The sequence below is a fragment of the Myotis daubentonii genome, chromosome 14 (genome assembly GCF_963259705.1).
Source record: "Myotis daubentonii chromosome 14, mMyoDau2.1, whole genome shotgun sequence".
In the NCBI taxonomy this organism is placed as follows: domain Eukaryota; kingdom Metazoa; phylum Chordata; class Mammalia; order Chiroptera; family Vespertilionidae; genus Myotis; species Myotis daubentonii.
Window position 1 is genome coordinate 9535485 of NC_081853.1, and position 7347 is coordinate 9542831.

A 7347-nucleotide genomic window follows, 5' to 3' on the forward strand; every position below is an offset into this window, starting at 1 on the left:
CTCCCTCCCCCAGAATGGCTCCCTCCCCCAGAAGGGCTCCCTCCCCCAGAAGGGCTCCCTCCCCCAGAAGGGCTCCATCCCATAGAAGGGCTCCCTCCCCCAGGAGGGCTCCATCCCATAGAAGGGCTCCCTCCCCCAGGAGGGCTCCATCCCATAGAAGGGCTCCATCCCATAGAAGGGCTCCCTCCCCCAGAAGGGCTCCCTCCCATAGAAGGGCTCCCTCCCCCAGAAGGGCTCCCTCCCCCAGAAGGGCTCCATCCCATAGAAGGGCTCCCTCCCCCAGAAGGGCTCCCTCCCATAGAAGGGCTCCCTCCCCCGGAAGGGCTCCCTCCCATAGAAGGTATCCCTCCCCCAGAAGGGCTCCCTCCCCCAGAAGAGCTCCGTCCCCCAGAAGGGCTCCATCCCCCAGAAGGGCTCCCTCCCATAGAAGGGCTCACTCCCCCAGAAGGGCTCCCTCCCCCAGAAGGGCTCCATCCCATAGAAGGGCTCCCGCCCCCAGAAGGGCTCCATCCCATAGAAGGGCTCCCTCCCCCAGAAGGGCTCCATTCCATAGAAGGGCTCCATTCCATAGAAGGGCTCCCTCCCCCAGAAGGGCTCCCTCCCCCAGAAGGGCTCCCTCCCATAGAAGGGCTCCCTCCCCCAGGAGGGCTCCCTCCCCCAGAAGGGCTCCCTCCCATAGAAGGGCTCCCTCCCCCAGAAGGGCTCCATCCCCCAGAAGGGCTCCCTCCCCCAGAAGGGCTCCCTCCCATAGAAGGGCTCCCTCCCCCAGAAGGGCTCCCTCCCATAGAAGGGCTCCCTCCCCCAGAAGGGCTCCCTCCCCCAGAAGGGCTCCATCCCATAGAAGGGCTCCCTCCCCCAGAAGGGCTCCCTCCCATAGAAGGGTTCCCTCCCCCAGAAGGGCTCCCTCCCCCAGAAGGGCTCCATCCCATAGAAGGGCTCCCTCCCCCAGAAGGGCTCCCTCCCATAGAAGGGCTCCCTCCCATAGAAGGGCTCCCTCCCATAGAAGGGCTCCCTCCCATAGAAGGGCTCCATCCCATAGAAGGGCTCCCTCCCCCAGAATGGCTCCCTCCCCCAGAAGGGCTCCCTCCCCCAGAAGGGCTCCCTCCCCCAGAAGGGCTCCATCCCATAGAAGGGCTCCCTCCCCCAGGAGGGCTCCATCCCATAGAAGGGCTCCCTCCCCCAGAAGGGCTCCCTCCCCCAGAAGGGCTCCCTCCCATAGAAGGGCTCCCTCCCCCAGAAGGGCTCCCTCCCCCAGAAGGGCTCCCTCCCATACAAAGGCTCCCTCCCCCAGAAGGGCTCCATCCCCCAGAAGGGCTCCCTCCCATAGAAGGGCTCCCTCCCCCAGAAGGGCTCCCTCCCCCAGAAGGGCTCCCTCCCATAGAAGGGCTCCCTCCCCCAGAAGGGCTCCCTCCCATAGAAGGGCTCCCTCCCCCAGAAGGGCTTCCTCCCCCAGAAGGGCTCCCTCCCATAGAAGGGCTCCCTCCCCCAGAAGGGCTCCCTCCCATAGAAGGGCTCCCTCCCCAAGAAGGGGTCCCTCCCCCAGAAGGGGTCCCTCCCCCAGAAGGGCTCCATCCCATAGAAGGGCTCTCTACCCCAGAAGGGCTCCCTCCCCCAGGAGGGCTCCCTCCCCCAGAAGGGCTCCATCCCATAGAAGGGCTCCCTCCCCCAGAAGGGCTCCCTCCCCCAGAAGGGCTCCCTCCCATAGAAGGGCTCCCTCCCATAGAAGGGCTCCCTCCCCCAGAAGGGCTCCCTCCCCCAGAAGGGCTCCCTCCCCATAGAAGGGCTCCCTCCCCCAGAAGGGCTCCATCCCATAGAAGGGCTCCCTCCCCCAGAAGGGCTCCATCCCATAGAAGGGCTCCCTCCCCCAGAAGGGCTCCATCCCCCAGAAGGGCTCCCTCCCCATACAAGGGCTCCCTCCCCCAGAAGGGACCCTCCCCCAGAAGGGCTCCATCCCCCAGAAGGGCTCCATCCCATAGAAGGGCTCCATCCCCCAGAAGGGCTCCCTCCCATAGAAGGGCTCCCTCCCCCAGAAGGGCTCCATCCCCCAGAAGGGCTCTCTCCCCCAGAAGGGCTCCATCCCATAGAAGGGCTCCCTCCCCCAGAAGGGCTCCATCCCCCAGAAGGGCTCCCTCCCATAGAAGGGCTTCCTCCCCCAGAAGGGCTCCCTCCCCCAGAAGGGCTCCCTCCCATAGAAGGGCTCCCTCCCCCAGAAGGGCTCCCTCCCATAGAAGGGCTCCATCCCAAAGAAGGGCTCCATCCCCCAGAAGGGCTCCCTCCCCCAGGAAGGGCTCCCTCCCCCAGAAGGGCTCCATCCCATAGAAGGGCTCCCTCCCCCAGAAGGGCTCCCTCCCCCAGAAGGGCTCCATCCCATAGAAGGGCTCCCTCCCCCAGAAGGGCTCCCTCCCCCAGAAGGGCTCCCTCCCCCAGAAGGGCTCCATCCCATAGAAGGGCTCCCTCCCCCAAAAGGGCTCCCTCCCCCAGAAGGGCTCCCTCCCCCAGAAGGGCTCCATCCCATAGAAGGGCTCCCTCCCCCAGAAGGGCTCCCTCCCCCAGAAGGGCTCCATCCCATAGAAGGGCTCCCTCCCCCAGAAGGGCTCCATCCCATAGAAGGGCTCCCTCCCCCAGAAGGGCTCCATCCCATAGAAGGGCTCCCTCCCCCAGAAGGGCTCCCTCCCCCAGAAGGGCTCCATCCCATAGAAGGGGTCCCTCCCCCAGAAGGGCTCCATCCCCCAGAAGGGCTCCCTCCCATAGAAGGGCTCCATCCCATAGAAAGGCTCCCTCCCCCAGAAGGGCTCCCTCCCCCAGAAGGGCTCCATCCCATAGAAGGGCTCCCTCCCCCAGAAGGGCTCCATCCCATAGAAGGGCTCCCTCCCCCAGAAGGGCTCCCTCCCCCAGAAGGGCTCCATCCCATAGAAGGGCTCCCTCCCCCAGAAGGGCTCCCTCCCATAGAAGGGCTCCCTCCCCTAGAAGGGCTCCATCCCCCAGAAGGGCTCCATCCCATAGAAGGGCTCCCTCCCCCAGAAGGGCTCCCTCCCCCAGAAGGGCTCCCTCCCATAGAAGGGCTCCCTCCCTCAGAAGGGCTCCCTCCCCCAGAAGGGCTCCATCCCATAGAAGGGCTCCCTCCCCCAGAAGGGCTCCCTCCCATAGAAGGGCTCCCTCCCCCAGAAGGGCTCCATCCCATAGAAGGGCTCCCTCCCATAGAAGGGCTCCCTCCCATAGAAGGGCTCCCTCCCCCAGAAGGGCTCCCTCCCATAGAAGGGCTCCCTCCCCCAGGAGGGCTCCCTCCCCCAGAAAGGCTCCCTCCCATAGAAGGGCTCCCTCCCCCAGAAGGGCTCCCTCCCCCAGAAGGGCTCCCTCCCCCAGAAGGGCTCCATCCCCCAGAAGGGCTCCCTCCCCCAGAAGGGCTCCCTCCCATAGAAGGGCTCCCTCCCCCAGAAGGACTCCCTCCCATAGAAGGGCTCCCTCCCCCAGAAGGGCTCCCTCCCCCAGAAGGGCTCCATCCCATAGAAGGGCTCCCTCCCCCAGAAGGGCTCCCTCCCATAGAAGGGCTCCCTCCCCCAGAAGGGCTCCCTCCCCCAGAAGGGCTCCATCTCATAGAAGGGCTCCCTCCCCCAGAAGGGCTCCTTCCCATAGAAGGGCTCCCTCCCCCGGAAGGGCTCCCTCCCATAGAAGGGCTCCCTCCCCCAGAAGGGCTCCATCCCATAGAAGGGCTCCCTCCCCCAGAATGGCTCCCTCCCCCAGAAGGGCTCCCTCCCCCAGAAGGGCTCCCTCCCCCAGAAGGGCTCCATCCCATAGAAGGGCTCCCTCCCCCAGGAGGGCTCCATCCCATAGAAGGGCTCCCTCCCCCAGGAGGGCTCCATCCCATAGAAGGGCTCCATCCCATAGAAGGGCTCCCTCCCCCAGAAGGGCTCCCTCCCATAGAAGGGCTCCCTCCCCCAGAAGGGCTCCCTCCCCCAGAAGGGCTCCATCCCATAGAAGGGCTCCCTCCCCCAGAAGGGCTCCATCCCATAGAAGGGCTCCCTCCCCCGGAAGGGCTCCCTCCCATAGAAGGGCTCCCTCCCCCAGAAGGGCTCCCTCCCCCAGAAGGGCTCCGTCCCCCAGAAGGGCTCCATCCCCCAGAAGGGCTCCCTCCCATAGAAGGGCTCCCTCCCCCAGAAGGGCTCCCTCCCCCAGAAGGGCTCCATCCCATAGAAGGGCTCCCGCCCCCAGAAGGGCTCCATCCCATAGAAGGGCTCCCTCCCCCAGAAGGGCTCCATTCCATAGAAGGGCTCCCTCCCCCAGAAGGGCTCCCTCCCCCAGAAGGGCTCCCTCCCCCAGAAGGGCTCCCTCCCCCAGGAGGGCTCCCTCCCCCAGAAGGGCTCCCTCCCATAGAAGGGCTCCCTCCCCCAGAAGGGCTCCCTCCCCCAGAAGGGCTCCATCCCCCAGAAGGGCTCCCTCCCCCAGAAGGGCTCCCTCCCATAGAAGGGCTCCCTCCCCCAGAAGGGCTCCCTCCCATAGAAGGGCTCCCTCCCCCAGAAGGGCTCCCTCCCCCAGAAGGGCTCCATCCCATAGAAGGGCTCCCTCCCCCAGAAGGGCTCCCTCCCATAGAAGGGCTCCCTCCCCCAGAAGGGCTCCCTCCCCCAGAAGGGCTCCCTCCCCCAGAAGGGCTCCCTCCCATAGAAGGGCTCCCTCCCATAGAAGGGCTCCCTCCCCCAGAAGGGCTCCATCCCATAGAAGGGCTCCCTCCCCCAGAATGGCTCCCTCCCCCAGAAGGGCTCCCTCCCCCAGAAGGGCTCCATCCCATAGAAGGGCTCCCTCCCCCAGGAGGGCTCCATCCCATAGAAGGGCTCCCTCCCCCAGAAGGGCTCCCTCCCCCAGAAGGGCTCCCTCCCATAGAAGGGCTCCCTCCCCCAGAAGGGCTCCCTCCCATAGAATGGCTCCCTCCCCCAGAAGGGCTCCATCCCCCAGAAGGGCTCCCTCCCATAGAAGGGCTCCCTCCCCCAGAAGGGCTCCCTCCCCCAGAAGGGCTCCCTCCCATAGAAGGGCTCCCTCCCCCAGAAGGGCTCCCTCCCATAGAAGGGCTCCCTCCCCCAGAAGGGCTCCCTCCCCCAGAAGGGCTCCCTCCCATAGAAGGGCTCCCTCCCCCAGAAGGGCTCCCTCCCATAGAAGGGCTCCCTCCCCCAGAAGGGGTCCCTCCCCCAGAAGGGGTCCCTCCCCCAGAAGGGCTCCATCCCATAGAAGGGCTCTCTCCCCCAGAAGGGCTCCCTCCCCCAGGAGGGCTCCCTCCCCCAGAAGGGCTCCATCCCATAGAAGGGCTCCCTCCCCCAGAAGGGCTCCCTCCCCCAGAAGGGCTCCCTCCCATAGAAGGGCTCCCTCCCCCAGAAGGGCTCCCTCCCCCAGAAGGGCTCCCTCCCCATAGAAGGGCTCCCTCCCCCAGAAGGGCTCCATCCCATAGAAGGGCTCCCTCCCCCAGAAGGGCTCCATCCCATAGAAGGGCTCCATCCCCCAGAAGGGCTCCCTCCCATAGAAGGGCTCCCTCCCCCAGAAGGGCTCCCTCCCCCAGAAGGGCTCCATCCCCCAGAAGGGCTCTCTCCCCCAGAAGGGCTCCCTCCCATAGAAGGGCTCCCTCCCCCAGAAGGGCTCCATCCCCCAGAAGGGCTCCCTCCCCATACAAGGGCTCCCTCCCCCAGAAGGGCTCCCTCCCCCAGAAGGGCTCCATCCCCCAGAAGGGCTCCATCCCATAGAAGGGCTCCATCCCCAAGAAGGGCTCCCTCCCATAGAAGGGCTCCCTCCCCCAGAAGGGCTCCCTCCCCCAGAAGGGCTCCATCCCCCAGAAGGGCTCTCTCCCCCAGAAGGGCTCCATCCCATAGAAGGGCTCCCTCCCCCAGAAGGGCTCCATCCCCCAGAAGGGCTCCCTCCCATAGAAGGGCTCCCTCCCCCAGAAGGGCTCCCTCCCCCAGAAGGGCTCCCTCCCATAGAAGGGCTCCCTCCCCCAGAAGGGCTCCCTCCCATAGAAGGGCTCCTTACCCCAGAAGGGCTCCCTCCCCCAGGAGGGCTCCCTCCCCCAGAAGGGCTCCCTCCCATAGAAGGGCTCCCTTCCCCAGGAGGGCTCCCTCCCCCAAAGGGCTCCCTCCCATAGAAGGGCTCCTTACCCCAGAAGGGCTCCCTCCCCCAGGAGGGCTCCCTCCCCCAGAAGGGCTCCCTCCCATAGAAGGGCTCCCTCCCCCAGAAGGGCTCCATCCCATAGAAGGGCTCCCTCCCCCAGAAGGGCTCCCTCCCCCAGAAGGGCTCCATCCCATAGAAGGGCTCCCTCCCCCAGAAGGGCTCCCTCCCCCAGAAGGGCTCCCTCCCATAGAAGGGCTCCATCCTCCAGAAGGGCCCCAGGGGGCGTGGGCCGGGGCGGGAGAGTAAGTCCTCGCTCTTTACATGGGACCCGGGTTCGAGGCTCTGGGACGCGCTGGGGCAGCGCAGCCTGTCCCATCGGAGGTTCCCGCAGCCGGCCGGGCGCGCTGCTCTGGGGGCGCCGCTCACCGCCGCAAGGCTGCCCTTGGCCAGAAACTCGCCGACAGAGAATCCAAGTGACTTTTGGGGAGCGATGCCCCCGGACTCCGCAGGGGCCCCGGAAACGTGTAACTCGACTAGCGAGGCAACGTTTCCCATGAAGCACCGCCCTCCCTTCACTTTCAACTTCCCCTTAAGATGGGACAGGCACAGAGGCTTTTTTTGTTTAATCCAAGAGAAAAATAAATAAACGATAAATAAATTCGTAAATGATAAATAAGTGAATGATAAATAAATAAAAGCACGCCATCCCCGATCAGCGCCGGGCCGCCAGGTGAGGACGGCGGACACGGCGCTCCCAGTCCCGCCGCGAACTGCGCCTGGAGCTCCCCAAGTTTCCCCTCCCGACCCCGCCGGGCCCGGGGGAGCAGCAGCGCTCGCCCCCCTCCCGCCTCCCGGGGCCCCGGCCTCCCCGCCCGCTGGCCGCGCCCCGCGCCGGTGCGCGCTCCAGACCCGCCGGCGCGAGAGGCGGAACTTCGCGGGGACCCTCCGCCGCGCCCCGCCCCGCCCCGCGCCCAGGGGTCCCGGCGCCCCCGCCCGTCCCGCCCCCGGCGCGAGCCCACCCCGCCGCACGCGGAGGCCGCGGCCCCTCCCGGGCAGGCGCGGGCCTCGACCCCGGGCGGCCGCAGCCCGCGCCGCCCCGGCGCCCCGCGAGCTCACCTGGCGGCGGCCGGGGCCTCGGGCGGCCTCCGGGCGGCGGCGGCGGGGCGGCCGGGGGCAGGGGCCGCCCGCGGGCAGGCTCCACGCGCGCCGGCCGGGCCGCCCCGGAGTGGCAGCCGGGGAGCGGGTCCCGCGGCGGCGGCGGGG

The 7347-nt window shown here is 67.5% G+C and overlaps 2 protein-coding genes across 7 annotated transcripts in view; both read right to left on the bottom strand.

The window, feature by feature from the left end:
* Nucleotides 1-7334, bottom strand: part of ATXN7 (ataxin 7) — a 164242-nt gene extending 156908 nt beyond the window's left edge. For 5 of the 6 annotated variants that reach the window (XM_059663070.1, XM_059663066.1, XM_059663067.1 and 2 more), the window contains exon 1: nucleotides 7201-7334. The gene's annotated coding sequence lies outside the window, so the exon portion shown is untranslated. The remainder of the gene's footprint in view (nucleotides 1-7200) is intronic. The other variant, XM_059663062.1, reaches the window with a different exon arrangement.
* SYNPR (synaptoporin) overlaps nucleotides 1-7347 on the bottom strand; it is a 564283-nt gene that overhangs the window by 81495 nt on the left and 475441 nt on the right. The gene's annotated exons all lie outside the window — the stretch shown is intronic.